The sequence below is a fragment of the Camponotus floridanus genome, unplaced genomic scaffold (assembly GCF_003227725.1).
Source record: "Camponotus floridanus strain SB8 unplaced genomic scaffold, Cflo_v7.5 scaffold161, whole genome shotgun sequence".
NCBI lineage: Eukaryota > Metazoa > Arthropoda > Insecta > Hymenoptera > Formicidae > Camponotus > Camponotus floridanus.
The window spans coordinates 211,536-227,500 of NW_020229283.1; the positions used below are offsets into that span (position 1 = coordinate 211,536).

The window sequence follows — 15,965 nt, forward strand, 5'->3', positions numbered from 1 at the left end:
TGGTTTATATTAATTGAGTCTGTTTTGTGATATTATTGCATATTATGTTTGATTATAAATAATAATACAAAACTTAAAAGTGCCTATATATTGATGCTAATTAATATTAAAAGTGTATTAAAATGTTATAATAAAAAAATTATTTTGTTCTAGATGTACAAAATGACACTGAAGATTTACTTTATGCATCAGACACAGAACAATCATTTACAAAGGATTTTGAATCCGCTAATTTTACTGAAACAGCAAGTATGCCAATCCAACAAGCAAAGCTTGATTCGAGTTTCAATTGTAATCAAGGTAATATATTAATTGTATTTAATGTTTAATTTTACAATTTACTTTATAGAATATAATCCATTACAGAAGACTTCATATTGTATCCAATGTACATTTGATTGCATATATTGAACATTAAACAGTGAATTCTGTAATGAATTAAATTTCTTTAATTTTCATTAAAGAGCTTCTGCACACAGGACGCGTCAACGCGTTACAAGTCGAGATACAAAATTATATACAAATATAGTATATGAATACAACAAATTTTTAATATTTTACAGAAACTAAAAATTTTCGACGTTTTGTTGTTGGAAAGTTGATAAGTTTGGAATTAAAAAATAATTCTATTGAAAGACATCTAAAGCTTATTATAGAAAAACTTCCAATTACTAATTTTGAAGAAAAAGAAAATGTTGTAGACATTTTTCAAGACTTGCCATTGCAAAATAAAAATGATCTTGACGTAATCGAAGCAAAACTAATTAATGATAAAAGTTATCGAAGTCAAATGGTAAGCCCATATTATTATTTTGATCTTTTTCTGAACAAAAAAAATATTTTTGAAAAAAGTAACAATCTGATGGAAAATACAATTTTTAGTAAAAATATTAGTTTAAATTGTCGTTAGAAAATTTTATGTATTATATTTTTTGAATGTTACATAAATTCTCGTTATAATAAAATTACTAAATTTATTATCTGCTATATTATTTAACATAAACTAATCTATTTAATGTACATAATTTTTTGAGAACAGTAGATATATATTCAACAAGCTTTTTTAATGATTTTATAAAGAAGTTTTTACATTAATTTATTATTGAATGTTGATCGAATATTTTCATACAATTTATTAAACGTTTATATTTATTAAAAATTTTACAATTGCTTTTCAAATTTTAAATTGACATCTTTGTTGAGGATTACTTTATATAAAGAATTTTAAAAAATAATTATATAAAAATATTAAATTATATAGTTGTAGCTAATATGTTTTGTTGTGCCCGACGCAGCACAGGGTGTGGGGTAGCCGGGAACGATTCGGATCCTCGGATCAGTATCAGTGATTCTTTTATTATAAGAGTTTTATTTTACAAATAGATTCTCGTACTTTATTTCTAGTCGATTTCTTTACAAGCCTTCTGTCCTTATTGTCGTCCTTTCCTGTGTCGCCTCGTTTTAGATTTAGAGCGTTTAATAATTCTTTGAATGAATCGTTACACAGTATAGCAGTTAGCCCTCGATCTCGTACTAGTTGTTGTTTGATTTATAATTAACGACTGTCCGCCGCGGATTCGCGGTGGACGGTTTTTATTTCCTCGGTTTCGAGGGTGTTTTGGAGGGGATCGCCTAGCGACATGACCATGTATGGTCATGGGGGTTCTTCGTGGCGTCCAAAGTCCACTTGCAAGCGAAGGAGGTTCAAAGTCGAATCCCTTCGTTAGCGTCTTTCGCGTTTCCGGCGAGCGTTCTCGCGCGTGGTTTGCTGAGATGGCGGTTTTGCATGGTTCGCGAATGTTCTCTTATATATTCTATTATAATGGTATAATAAGTTATAGTCTCTCGGGCTATAACATCCCTCCCCCGTTGGAAAAGAAAAACGGAGGTTGCAAACGAAGTTTTTCTGTCTTCTAAATGTGTATATGCCTATCCTTATTTTAAATACAATGTATTTCGCGTGTACAATATTCATTATAATCGTTTCTTAAATTAAACTTATTTATTCTAAAATCGTGTGCTCTTAGTTTGTTTTAATATTGGTCTAGGCATTCCGCATGTTTTGTCAGTTTCGTCTATTATTGTAACAGTCGGTTTTTTAGATTTCTTCTTTTTATATTGGATAATTATCCATATTATTACTATTATAATAATTATAGTGGTTATTCCACTGGAAGCCATTGGATATATAAATGTTTTTTGTTTAAAGAAGTTATTTTCGTTATTATTTAAATCTTTATTTATCTTTTCTAACTTGTTATTTAGTTCTTTTAGCTCTGTTGGATTATTTATTATGTTTTTAAGTTTTTGTCTGTCATTTGTGTAGTTGTTATCTTTAAAGATTGTTATATTATATTCGGGTTGAAATTTTTCTATTTCTGAAGTATATGTAATTGTTTTAGTCTGTAATATTATGTTTGTTGTTGTCAATTTACAATTGTCACGTAGTGTGATTCGACCTGTGTTTCTGATTATTTTCTTATAATCAGGGTGCTTATCGCATTTTATTGTGGCTTGCTGTTCGGATGCTGTCGAGTATAGCCAGGAGTGTGGTTGACGTAAGTCAATCCATATTGTATGGTTTACTGTTACGTGTTTTATGTTACAATATTCTCGATAATCTGTTTCGTATACATATATTTTTATTTTGTGTAGGGAACCGCAAGGAATGACAGGTTCGTACTTAATGATCACACGGTACTAACGATATAACTTATATTTATTGCTCCTTTACACATCGGTATACATAAGATCGGCGATGCGGTCTATATGGGGAAAGTCGACTCCGACGTCGGTGGCGTTCCGGGGATGCGGTTTGCGACCCCGCGTTCCGGACTCGGCGTCGAGTGGGCTCCTCTTCGGTCTGCGTTGAAGCGTCCCTGATATCCCTGGGAGTCTGTGTCGCCGTCGACTGGAGGTTCTCTTGGACTCTCGATAAACGTGGGTCCCGCAGGGCCGGCGGTTCTGGCGAGATCCTTCGTGGTGTATGCCAGGGTATCAGGGAGGCTGGTAAAGACCCTGGAGTGACCGGAGGCGGAGTGTTCGGCCTCGGTTTGAGGACGGCCTTTGGTTTGTCCTCGTTTTTCGTAGTGCCTCGGGAGTGGGAGGCTGCGATGTTGGTTGCCCGCTTTCGCCCTCCTGGCTGCTTCAAACGGGCCAGTGATGGGTCGTACACGACCTTCCGTCTCTCGTCCCGGAGTGAAGCCGGGATGCGTACCCCGAGTATGATTTTGCGGGGCCAAAATTCCCGTGGGGTTTCTCCCGAGCGCGGGCTCCTGGCCGTCGAGGCGTCTTGGGACCGCGGGAGTTCCTCGAGTGGTCCTGGTATCTCCTGTAGGCTCTTTCGGCTGGTGAGCACTGGCGCTGGACGCGTCCTCTTCCGGACGGCGATGATCTCCTCCGGGAGAGGAGGCTCGTTCTCCTTTGCTGCCGTGATGATGTCTCGGTCGTCTCCTTTTCCTGAATCTTGGTCGCTTGCTGGAATCTTCGTCTTCTTGATATACTTATAAAGCAGTGATCGTAAGAGAGGTGTCTTGTCTCTGCGGGGGTCCTCCTTATATCCGCCGCTTATTGTTTCCTTATTACGGGAAAAGCACAGTTGGCGTGTGCCGCCTGGCGGAGGTGCCCGGTACTAGGCGCGCAGCTTGCCGCGTGCCCGGGCGCTTGTGAGAAAGCCGGGCCGCCGCGTGTCCGCGCGCTTGCGAGAAAACCGGGCCGCCGCGTGCCCGCGCGCTTGCGAGAAAGCCGGGCCGCCGCGTGCCCGCGCGCTTGCGAGAAAGCCTCGCGCCGCGTTAATGCGCTCTCGCGAAACGTCTTTTGTGGCGTGTACCGCCACATTACCCCCTTCGTTGTATTTTACTAGGATGCTTGGACTCGTACCGTCTTGCGTGAAATTCTTCCACTTCTTGTTTTGATTTCTGCGGGTACTGCTGTTTCCTGATCTCTTGGAACCGTTGGAGTGTTTCGGGGTTCTATTTGTTTTTTTGTTTGGTCTGGTTCCTCTGCTAATATGTATGCCGGTTTTAATCGGTCTTTTGTTATGTGGACGGTTTTTTCGTTGATCCGTAACTTATAGACCTTTTCTGTTCTGTTTAGGACTTCATACGGGCCGCTATACGACGGTTGGAGTGCCCGTATTGGTGCGTCATGCCTGAGGAACACATGTGACGCTTTTTCCAGGTCTTTGTACTCAAAGATTGCCGGCGTTCCGTGTCTCTTAACCGGTTGTGGTCGCAGACTTTTTATAGTTTGCTTGAGTCGGAGTATGAAATCATTTGAGTTCTCTGCTGTGTCCTGTGATTCTTGGAGGAATTCTCCGGGTAGCCTTATTACTTCCCCGTATACTAATTCTGCCGGTGTTGCGTGAAGGTCTTCTTTGAAGGCTGCCCTGATCCCCATCATGACTACTGGTAGTATTTCTGTCCATGCTTCTGTTGCGTGACATTTTATTGCTGTCTTTATCTGGCGATGGAGGCGTTCTACCATGCCGTTTGCTGCAGGGTGATAGGCCGTTGTATGCACTTGCGTTGTACCTGTTATTTTGGTTAATTGTCGGAACAAGTCGGCCTCGAACTGCCTTCCTTGATCCGTTGTGATCCGAACAGGTGTGCCGAATCTTGCGATCCAGTGGGTGAATAGATTCTGCGCTACTGTTTCTGCGGATATGTCTGTTATCGGTATAGCTTCGGGCCACCTGGTAAATCGATCGATCACCGTGAGGCAATATCTATAGCCTTTTGAAATGGGTAGAGCTCCGACCAGATCTATATGTATATGCTCGAACCGTTTTGACGGGGTCTTAAAACTGCCGAGAGGTGTCCGATTGTGCCTCTGTACCTTGGCTCGCTGGCAGTTGATACAGGCCCGTGTCCATTGATGGCAGTCCGCTTTTATTCTTGGCCATACGTAACGTTCTGCGACTAATTTCGCTGTAGCTTTGGTCCCTGGGTGTGACAGGCTGTGTAGCGATTGAAATACTTGTCTTCTGTAATCCTTTATGACGAACGGTCTTGCGATTGATGTCGTTGTGTCACAATATAGTGTGGAATTTGTCCCAGGAATTTGTATTTTCTGCAGCTTCAGTGCTGTGTCTTTGCTTACTAATTCTTGTAATTCAGTGTCGTCTTCTTGTGCTTTTGCTAGATCCTCTAGGTTCACTGATTCCTGGATCTTCTCGACTCTTGACAATGCGTCGGCGATAGTATTGTCTTTTCCTGAAATATGCCGTATATTGGTAGTAAATTGTCCGATATATTGTAGATGTCTCGTCTGCCTTGGTGAGCTATGCAGTGGGTCTTGCTGAAAGGCGTATGTGATTGGTTTGTGGTCCGTGAAGATTGTGAAGTCTCTTCCTTCGAGCATATGGCGGTAATGCTTAATGGCGGCATAAATCGCCAATAGCTCCCTATCATAAGGGCTGTATTTTCGCTGCGCTGGGTTGAACTTTTTGCTGAAGAAGGCTAATGGCTGCCATTCTTCTCCGTTCCGTTGTTGAATTACCGCACCCATTGCTCTGTCAGAAGCGTCTGTCGTGAGTGTGATCTCTGCTTCAGGTTTGGGGTGTGCCAGCATCGTTGCCCTGGCAAGGCTTTCTTTGCATTTCAGGAAGGCCTCGTCTAATTCTTTGTTCCAGGTAATTGGTGATTTCTTTTTGATCTTTGGACCACTGAGTACATCGTTTAGTAGTACTTGTTCCTTTGCAGCGTCAGGGATGAATCTTCGATAGAAATTGAGCGTCCCCAGGAATTGGCGCAGTTGTTGTATGTTCTGCGGTTTAGGAAAACTCTCTATTGCTTTGATTCTGTCTGGCGGGGGTTGTGTCCCTTTTTCCGAAACTTCGTACCCTAGGAAGAGTACTTGTTTAGCTCCGAAGACGCATTTAGCGGGATTTAGCAGAATGCCGTTTTCTTCTAATCGTTTGAAGAGTTTGCGTAGATGTTCTTCATGTTCCTCTTCGTTGCTGGAGGCCACCAGGATGTCATCAATGTAAGCGTAACAGAATTCCAAATCGCTCGTAATCTCATTTATGAAGCGTTGGAATGTCTGTGCCGCATTGCGTAAACCGAATGGCATGTATCGGAACTCGAAGAGACCGAAGGGAGTAGTAATTGCTGTTTTGGGTATATCGTTTGGATGCACAGGAATTTGATTGTATGCCCGAACTAGGTCTAATGTTGAGAAAATTCTTTTATTATGGAGAGTCTGCGAGAAATCTTCTATATGCGGGATCGGGTAGCGGTCTGGTACCGTCCTTGCATTCAGGCGTCTGTAGTCTCCGCAAGGTCTCCATGCGTTTTCTTTCTTCTGAACCATGTGTAGAGGGGCTGACCAAGGGCTTTTTGATGTTTGTATAACCCCCTCTCGTAGCAGGAGGTTGAACTCTGCTTTCGCTGCTTTTAGTTTATTCGGATCTAGCCGACGAGGGCGGCATGCCTCCGGTGGTCCCTCTGTAGTTACGATATGGTGCACGGTGGAGTGTTTGATGGTCCGTGCCCTAGTTGTAGCTCTTGTAATCTCGGGAAACTCCGCGAGTATGCGATGATATTTGGTTTCGATTGTCAATACTTTAATTGACTCAATGGATCCTGCCTCTGCTGTGCCCTTGATGTGTAGCCCTGTTTTCCCGTCCACCAGTACTCCTTTTTGTAAGTCCGGTAGGAGACGGTAGTAGCTTAAGAAGTCTGCTCCGATAATGGGTGATGTGACGTTTGCTATGACGAATCGCCATGGAAATGAACGTCGTAGTCCTAGGTTTGGTTGTAGCGTGATCCATCCGTATGTAGTGATCAGAGAACCATTTGCTGCGAATAACTCGTAATTCGTTGGCAATGTGTGTCCTGTTGTCATCGAGCGGGGATATACGCTTACATCAGAGCCTGTGTCTATGAGGAAACGTTCTTTGGTTGCTCGACATGTCACATGGAGGCGGCGGGGTCTTGGGGCGGAGTCACTGGCCGCCATTAGTGGCTGCCCTGGTCTTTTTCCGACTCTTTGTACGTGCATGGTTGCGTGCACTTCTTTGCTTTTTCACCGAATCTATTATGATAGAAACAGTGATTTTTATTATATTCTTTGCTTCGGCTTCGGCTTCGGCTTCGGCTCCTTCTGTCCGAGTCTTTCTCTTTCGCTCTTTCTCTTGAAAGACGTGTGGTTAAGGTTGCTACTTGTTTCGCTAATGCTTGGATCTGTTTTTCCAGTGTTGGGTTGGACTTTCTTGGTTTCGGGGTATCTGTTACTGCTACGACGGCCCTTGATGACATCTCATGGATACGGTCAGCTTGCTCAGCTACTTCATTGAGGCGATCCTCGGTGCGGGTTGCGAGAATCATCTGCATTTGATTGGGAAGTCTCCCCAGCCAGAGTGTTCTTAAGAGAGAATCAGGCACGTTTTCTCCTGCTAATGTGCGCAGGTGTCGTAGAAATTGCGAGGGTTTCCGATCGCCGATTTCCTCTAGTTCTAATAACTGTCGAGTCCGCTGCTCCTGCGAGATCGACATTCGTTGTATGAGGGCTCTTTTTATGGTTTCATATTTATCCGCTTCAGGGGCTTGCGTTATTATGTCTTTAACCTCTTTTATCTGGCGGGAATCCAATTGGGAGAGGACGTAGGAATATTTTGTGGAGTCCTGTGTTATGCCGCTGAGTATGAATTGTCCCTCTAGTTGTGCGAACCACAACTCTGGTTCGTCGCTCCAGAAAGGGGGAATCTTAACCGCCACTTTATGAACGATTTCTCTTGCCTCGTTCTCCATTTTTTACCGTGTGCGTCGGGGTCACCAATTTGTAGGGAACCGCAAGGAATGACAGGTTCGTACTTAATGATCACACGGTACTAACGATATAACTTATATTTATTGCTCCTTTACACATCGGTATACATAAGATCGGCGATGCGGTCTATATGGGGAAAGTCGACTCCGACGTCGGTGGCGTTCCGGGGATGCGGTTTGCGACCCCGCGTTCCGGACTCGGCGTCGAGTGGGCTCCTCTTCGGTCTGCGTTGAAGCGTCCCTGATATCCCTGGGAGTCTGTGTCGCCGTCGACTGGAGGTTCTCTTGGACTCTCGATAAACGTGGGTCCCGCAGGACCGGCGGTTCTGGCGAGATCCTTCGTGGTGTATGCCAGGGTATCAGGGAGGCTGGTAAAGACCCTGGAGTGACCGGAGGCGGAGTGTTCGGCCTCGGTTTGAGGACGGCCTTTGGTTTGTCCTCGTTTTTCGTAGTGCCTCGGGAGTGGGAGGCTGCGATGTTGGTTGCCCGCTTTCGCCCTCCTGGCTGCTTCAAACGGGCCAGTGATGGGTCGTACACGACCTTCCGTCTCTCGTCCCGGAGTGAAGCCGGGATGCGTACCCCGAGTATGATTTTGCGGGGCCAAAATTCCCGTGGGGTTTCTCCCGAGCGCGGGCTCCTGGCCGTCGAGGCGCCTTGGGACCGCGGGAGTTCCTCGGGTGGTCCTGGTATCTCCTGTAGGCTCTTTCGGCTGGTGAGCACTGGCGCTGGACGCGTCCTCTTCCGGACGGCGATGATCTCCTCCGGGAGAGGAGGCTCGTTCTCCTTTGCTGCCGTGATGATGTCTCGGTCGTCTCCTTTTCCTGAATCTTGGTCGCTTGCTGGAATCTTCGTCTTCTTGATATACTTATAAAGCAGTGATCGTAAGAGAGGTGTCTTGTCTCTGCGGGGGTCCTCCTTATATCCGCCGCTTATTGTTTCCTTATTACGGGAAAAGCACAGTTGGCGTGTGCCCGGGCGCTTGTGAGAAAGCCGGGCCGCCGCGTGTCCGCGCGCTTGCGAGAAAGCCGGGCCGCCGCGTGCCCGCGCGCTTGCGAGAAAGCCGGGCCGCCGCGTGCCCGCGCGCTTGCGAGAAAGCCTCGCGCCGCGTTAATGCGCTCTCGCGAAACGTCTTTTGTGGCGTGTACCGCCACATTTTGCATGGCGTATTTATATTTAGGTGGTATATCGGATGATTGCTTTCGCATATGTATTGTTTATTTTTATTTATACAATTAGTTAGATCTTGTTTTGTTAAACTTAAATAGATACGCATTTCTTTATTTACAATCATTAGCTTATTCTCTATTTCTATATAAGCAAATTTGTTTTTATAGTCGGTTGTTGGTAACGGAATGACATTAAAAATTTCGTACATAGGTTGCGTAATGATGGGGAATTTTAATATTGTATATATTTTCGATTTTTCGCAATACGCATTTATTTTTATAAAATTTTCTATCGTTACCCATTCATTTTGATTAATTTCAAAGGGGAAATATGAGCCTCGTGGTAATTGAAGTACGGCTTCCTTTAGTTGGTTTATAATGTCAGTTATGGGTGTTAGTAATGGATGCATTTTACCTTGACGTATATATGTTAGATATTCCAAGATATCTTTCGCATCTCTTATTAAATTATTTATCATTGCTATTATTACCGTAAAATGTTCGTCTATTTCTTCTCGTGGTACAATCTCTAATATAGTGATTAATTAGTTTTCCATTATAATCTAATATATTTTCCAATTTGTTTAGATGTATTATGGTGGAGTTTAAAATTTTAATCTGGTTTTTTGCGACGTGTTCTAAGATTTGTTGTTTGTTTTCTAATAATCCTATTTGTTCGTTTATTAATTTTCTGTCATTTTCATCCATTATTCCAAATAGGGTTTTTGTGATAGAGCCTACGCCGTTGATTAAGCCTCTACGTTTATCTGACTTAACTTTATATAATGTATTTATTAATGTTATTATTTTATTTAGATTATTTGAATCATTATTAATAATATTTTTTAAATTGTCGCACGTTTGTTTTATGTTATTTTCTGGTTTTATTTCTTTGCATATTTCGTTAGTTTGTTTAATATATTAGTTGATTTGCCAAGTTCGATCATTTAATTCCGTTATGTCGAATTTGATAACTAATTTCCAGGTTTGCTCGGTTTGATATAAATGTCCGATTTTTTCGTAGTAGATTCCTGGGTTGTGTTTAAATTCTTCAATTTCAAACGGAAGGCGGGTTTCGTCTTGCTTGGTGGGAACGAGGTTGATCCCTAGTATTAGCGTTCTGTAATTATATATATTAAGTATTATATATATGTACTCTGCTGGTATCATATTTATTCGTTGCTTGCTAATTTTATCAGTGTGGGATTGGTTTTAATCTTTCTCAACTTAGCTCTGCTATGTATTATGTCCTTTCGCGAGCTTCAGTCTTTCGCTGGTTGTTAGTCAGTTCACAAAGCAACAAAAAAAAATAAATAAATCATGTCGAGCTATCCTTCTTCGTCAGAGGAGTTCGCATGCGATAATAACAATTGCGAGGCCGATTTGCCTCGGGTGCGGGATGTGTCTGGTGGCCCTCCCCTACCGCGCGATCATTTCGAGCGGGCTTGTTCGCGTGTATACGCGAACAACCTTTCCTCATTGTGTGTGACTGTAAATTTGGTTACTGGTGCGCGTGTGATTCGCGAGGTCGTGCCCTATCCCAGGAGCATATTGCCCTCCATTTGGGATGTTTTAGACCTCTCGCGGGCGCAGGAGGCCGAGGAGTTCGCGGCGTTGTGGGCGCATCGTCGCGTAGAACGTCTCTTGCGCCTGGGCCAGCGTGGCCGAAATGCGGTGCCCAGGGGGAGGGCCCGCGCCGTCTGTCGTCTTCCTGAGCGTTTGCCGGAGCCGTTGCGCCCCTCAGGCCGTGGACACGGTCGTCCATATGGGTAAGTAAATTTATTTATTATTAGTGTATATTTATTTTTGTGTTTATTAATGTTCTATAAATAGTTTTAATTTGTTGGTGTGCATGCGTATCGTTTTCCTTCCTTTTTTTATTGTATAGTTTACGTCGGAGTTCTTTTCTAAAATCGTATACGGTCCTGTCCATAATGATTCTAGCTTTTTTGATCTTCCGCGTCGTAGTGTCTCGTCGTATACTAACACTTTATCTCCTATTTTAAATTGGGCTTCTTTTGTGTTTTTATCATATTGTTTCTTGGCTTTACATTTTTCTTCTTTTATGTGTTCTTTTGCGAGTTGGTTTGTTGCGCGTAGTCTTTCTTTTAGTTCTTGCGCATAGTCATCATAATTATATGTTGGTTTAGGCGGTTTTGTTAACGCTGTCGGAATTTCGGCTTGATGTCCGTACATCAATTCGAAAGGTGTATATCCTGTAGTAGAGTGCGGTGTCGTATTATACGTGAATATCGCGAATGGTATCCATTCGTCCCAGTCTGTTTGGTCCTCATTTATATAGTGTCTTAAATATTCTGCTAGCGTTCGATGCGATCGTTCTAATGCGCCATTACTCTCTGGGTGATACGCGGTTGTTTGTATTTTGTTTATTTTTAATAATTTGCACGTGTTTTTAAAGATCTCGCTCATGAAATTAGTTCCTTGGTCTGTCAAAATTTTTTCCGGTATTCCGTGTTCAAGAATTATCTTTGTAACAAATTTCTTGCTGATAGTATTCGCTTCTTGATTTGGGATCGGAATAGCTTTAATAAATTTAGTTAAATTGTCTTGGAAGGTTAATAAATATTTATTTCCATTATTAGTAATAGTTAGCGGTCCTACTATATCTAGCGCGCATTTTTCAAATGGTTTATTAGGCGTGTCGGTGATTATTAAAGGAACTTTATTTTTTCTTGATAATTTATTTTTTTGACACGATTCGCATTTCGCGATATATTGTTCTACGTCTTTAGTTAATCCTCTCCAATTATGTTGTAAGCGGATTCTTTTAATCGTTCGTTCAATTCCTTGATGCCCTCCTATAGGTGCATCATGATACTCTGATAATATCTGTTTTTTCTCTTCTTCTGTGTATGTTGTTATATTATCAGTATCTGTTTCTTCTTCTTCTATCTTTAGAATTTCTTTATCCTTTTCTAGCGATGGTCCCGGTATCGCGTTGCGACTTAAGGCGTCGGCATTTGCGTTTGCTCTTCCAGCCTTGTGTATGATTTCGTAATCATATTCTTCTAGTTTTAATCTCCATCGGATTAATCTCGATCCCGGGTCATTTACATTGAACAACCATATTAAAGGTTTATGGTCCGTGATAATCTTAAATTTTGTTCCATATATGTATGGTCTAAAATGTTTAACAACCCATACAATTGCCAATAATTCTTTTTCCGTAGTAATAATTTTGCTCCGCCTTTGTTAATATTCTGCTGGCGTAAGCAATCGGTCGGTCGCTGCCTACCTCTCCTTGTGATAGCACTGCTCCGATCGCATAGTCGGAGGCATCAGTGGTCACAATAAATTCTTCTGTAAAATCAGGATATTTCAGCACTGGTGCAGTCATTAGTTTCTCTTTTAATGTTTCAAATGCTGCTTGCTGTTCCATTGTCCAAATAAATTTTTCCGATTTTTTTGTTAATTTTGTTAGCGGTTTTGCAATCTTCGAAAAATTCTCGATGAATTTTCTGTAATATCCAGCTAATCCTATGAAGGATTGAATATCTTTGACTTTTTTCGGCGTCGGAAATTTTTTTATTGCTGTTAACTTCGATGGGTCTGGAGATATTCCGTTTTCGGAAATAATATGGCCCAAATATATTACCTCCTTGCGTAAAAATTCGCATTTGTCTGGCTGTAATTTTAAGTGAGTTTTTCGCAGTCTTTGCATAACTTCTTTTAATCGCTTGTTGTGCTCTTGTAAACTTGATCCGTATATGACGATGTCATCAAGGTAGACTAGGCATCTAAGTCCTTGTATTCCCATTAGCACGAATTCATCAGCCTTTGAAAAGTCGCTGGTGCATTCTTTAATCCAAACGGCATTAACTTCGTAAACGGATTAAATTCGTAATGTCTGTAGGGAGTTGAGAAAGCTGTTTTATTCTTATCTTTTTCAGCCATTGGGATTTGGTGATATCCTGACGCTAGATCTAATGTACTGAAATATTTCGCATTTCCCAGTTGGTCTAGAATATCAGTAATATTAGGCAATGGAAATGAGTCGCCTATGGTTAATTCATTTAATTTCCGGAAGTCTATGACTACTCGGAGTTTCGGTTTTCCTGATGCATCTGCTTTCTTTGGCACTACTAATAATGGTGCGTTCCATTGACTCGTGCTTGTCCTGATAATTTCATTTTGCAGCATTTCTTGTACTTGCCGATTTACCTCCGCCTTATGTTTCTCGGGTAATCGGTATGGTTTTACATTCACCGGCGCGGTGTCGGCACGCGTGCTTATCTCATGCTCGACCGTCGCGGTGCATGTCAGTGGTTCTCCTTCCAGATGGAATATTTCATTGTATTCTTCACAGATTTCTAACAGTGTTCGTTTTTCTTCTTTATTTAAATGTTGAGTTCGCAGTAGTTGTCAAATTTGTTGTTTACGAGAAGCAGCATTTTTAGCCTTCCCTTTTGTTTTTATTTTATTTATATGCTCTGTATCTTCCTCCATGTCTTCTAGTGTGACTATTGGAGTGAGCAGTTCGATCTCCTTGTCTGTCGTGTTTATCATACTCACAGGACATGAAAAATTGTTTGGTTCCACCAGGCCGTTTCCAATATATACTCCTGGGGCCGCTTCGCTTGTTCGGACTATTCCTATATGATTCTGATTTACGGCTGCTTTAATGATTGTCTCGCTGCGAGGTTTCAGAATTATTTTTCTGCATGGATGTAATTTCAATATACTATCCTTTATTTTTATTTGGTTTCGTTTGTAATCGCAGGCTGCTGTTTGTTTTTTAAGGAAATCTATTCCTAAAATTCCTTCATGCTCGATCGCTATGTCATCTTTTACGACATAAAATGCATGCTTGATAACACGTTTGTTGAGTATAATTGTCGCGTACACTTTCCCTAGTGTGTATAATTTATGTCCACTGATTCCTGTGAGTGCAATTTTCTTTTCGTATACAGGTGTATCGTCCTTTAGATTTTTCAATTTAATTAGGGAAATTGTTGATCCGGAATCGTACAGCATATTTATTGTTTCGCCTTTTACTTCACGGATTGGTAATGATACCTGCAGTAGCTCGCCTTTGGCTGTAAGCGTGTTTTTTATATGCGTCACGCAATACTCTAAGGCAGGTCGCGGTTGTTTCCTTCTCGCTTCCTCTTCTTCTTCTTCTTCGCTATCACTTGGGGAGTCGGTGCTCTTTTTTCTCTGTCTATGCGGAGTCCTTTGCTCACGTTCGCTTTCTTTATGTTTTATTTGATTAACCGGCTTAGAATTACGGTTATTATTAATGTTATTTATTTTAGGACGTCCGTTCAGGCTCCAGCATTCCGCGCGGGTGTGTCCTGTCTTTTTACAATATTTGCAAAATTTATTCAAAGTGTTTATTCGCGTGGATTTTTCCGGTTTTGGTAATGTATATTTATTACTGCTTCGACAATCGCGTCCGTAGTGTCCAGATTTCCCGCATCTATAACATTGTATGTTAGTATCTCGAGTTGGTCGCGTTTTAACGTCGAATTTATTTTTATAGGAGAAGCCGGATGCTCGTGTTACAGACGGGCCGATAAGCTTCTCCTCCGAGCTTGCGCCATTTATCGCTTCTTGGAGCGAAGTATATCTTTGTGATCGCACAAGAATTTTTAATTCATCGCGTAATCCGATTTGAAAATTTATCAGCGCTTGTTTTTTAATGGTTTCTTGTATTGCTTGTTTAAATGAAGGAGGCCATTCTTCTCCTTCCACCATGGACTCATATAGTTTCATGGCTAACATATCGACACGTTGGCCGAATGCATGGGCGGTTTCGCTTGACTTTTGTTTTAAAGAATTAAATTCTATCTGTAAGTGTGTTGTACTTTGCTTCGCTTGATAGCAAGTTTCGAGTTGTGTTTTTAATTCTTCAAATGTCTGGATATCTCGCGTTTCGAAATCTTGCATGGCTTTACCTCTTAATTTAGTATATAAGATTGCTTGTATTAACGATTCTTCGTCCGCGGGATTAATATTTTGTACCGCGTACGTACAAGCGTTTAAAAATTCCTGTAATCTATGTCGCGTCGTCCCATCAAACTCGGGAATCATTGTTCGCGCTTCTTTTAATGATACATAGTGCGGGGCTGCGCTACGTCGGTTTCGTATATCGCGTTGAGTGCGTCCGTACGTTACGTCAAGTGGGACAGTGTTTGCATTTACTCGTGCTTCGTTTAAATTTGCTTGTGCGGTTTGTATCTCTCGCATTTGTTCGCGCATGTACTGCATTTCGGTTTGCATTTCGCGGAAACTGTGTACGAGTTCGGCGAGTAATACGTTACTCGTTCCTTCGGCCGGCTGACCTGCGTCCTCATAGGCCGCGGCTGCGTTTAGTTCGGCCTGTTGCGCTCGCATGCGCTCGATTTCTCTATCGACGGCTTCGTTTTCCATATTCACTTGCGCACGTGGCTCGAATAAACTAATATCAACTGATATCGGTGAATAATTTCTTCGTACTGTAACGCGACTTGGTCCGTCTTGTACCGAATTATCGTTATTACTCGGTTCGTGTTCCTCGGATGAGTTAGAACTCGAATAATGTTTTTCTAAATTTTTTCGCACGCTTCTACGAATATCACGAGCAGCCTCTTCTGCTACTCGTATCGGAGTTACAGTTCCGAATCTATTTGCCAATAGGGCTGGCACGCTCAGAAATCGCGGACTTTTAAATTTTACTTGTTTTGGCGGTGCTGACATTTAAATAAAGTTCGACTTACAGTAGTAGTACGGTGATTCGCATGGTCGTAACTTATCGGGTCGCTTATCGTATCGCTCGACTGTTGATGCTGCTGGTGGGTCGTTGCCCCGCGTTGGTGCGCTATCCGTCGGCGATGCGTTGTCCGTCTGCGTTGCGTTGCCTTGGCCGTGGATCGACGTTGGTCCTTGAGCGCTGGTGTTTCCTTTCGGCTTTCAGCTGCTTGGCCGTGATTTCCTTATCACTGTCGTCCGTGCGTGTTGCGTGCTGGTTGAGACTATCTGCTTTAATGTAGCAGGTGCTCTCTTCAGTTTATTAATTTTTGTATTTTCT

The 15,965-nt window shown here is 42.1% G+C and overlaps 1 long non-coding RNA gene across 1 annotated transcript in view; it reads left to right on the forward strand.

Moving 5' to 3' along the window:
- The first annotated feature begins 252 nt into the window (after positions 1-252).
- Positions 253-15,965, forward strand: part of LOC112637396 — a 16,608-nt gene continuing 895 nt past the window's right edge. Inside the window, exons 1-2 of the long non-coding RNA XR_003122538.1 lie at positions 253-300; positions 564-793. This is a non-coding gene — a long non-coding RNA (uncharacterized LOC112637396). The remainder of the gene's footprint in view (positions 301-563; positions 794-15,965) is intronic.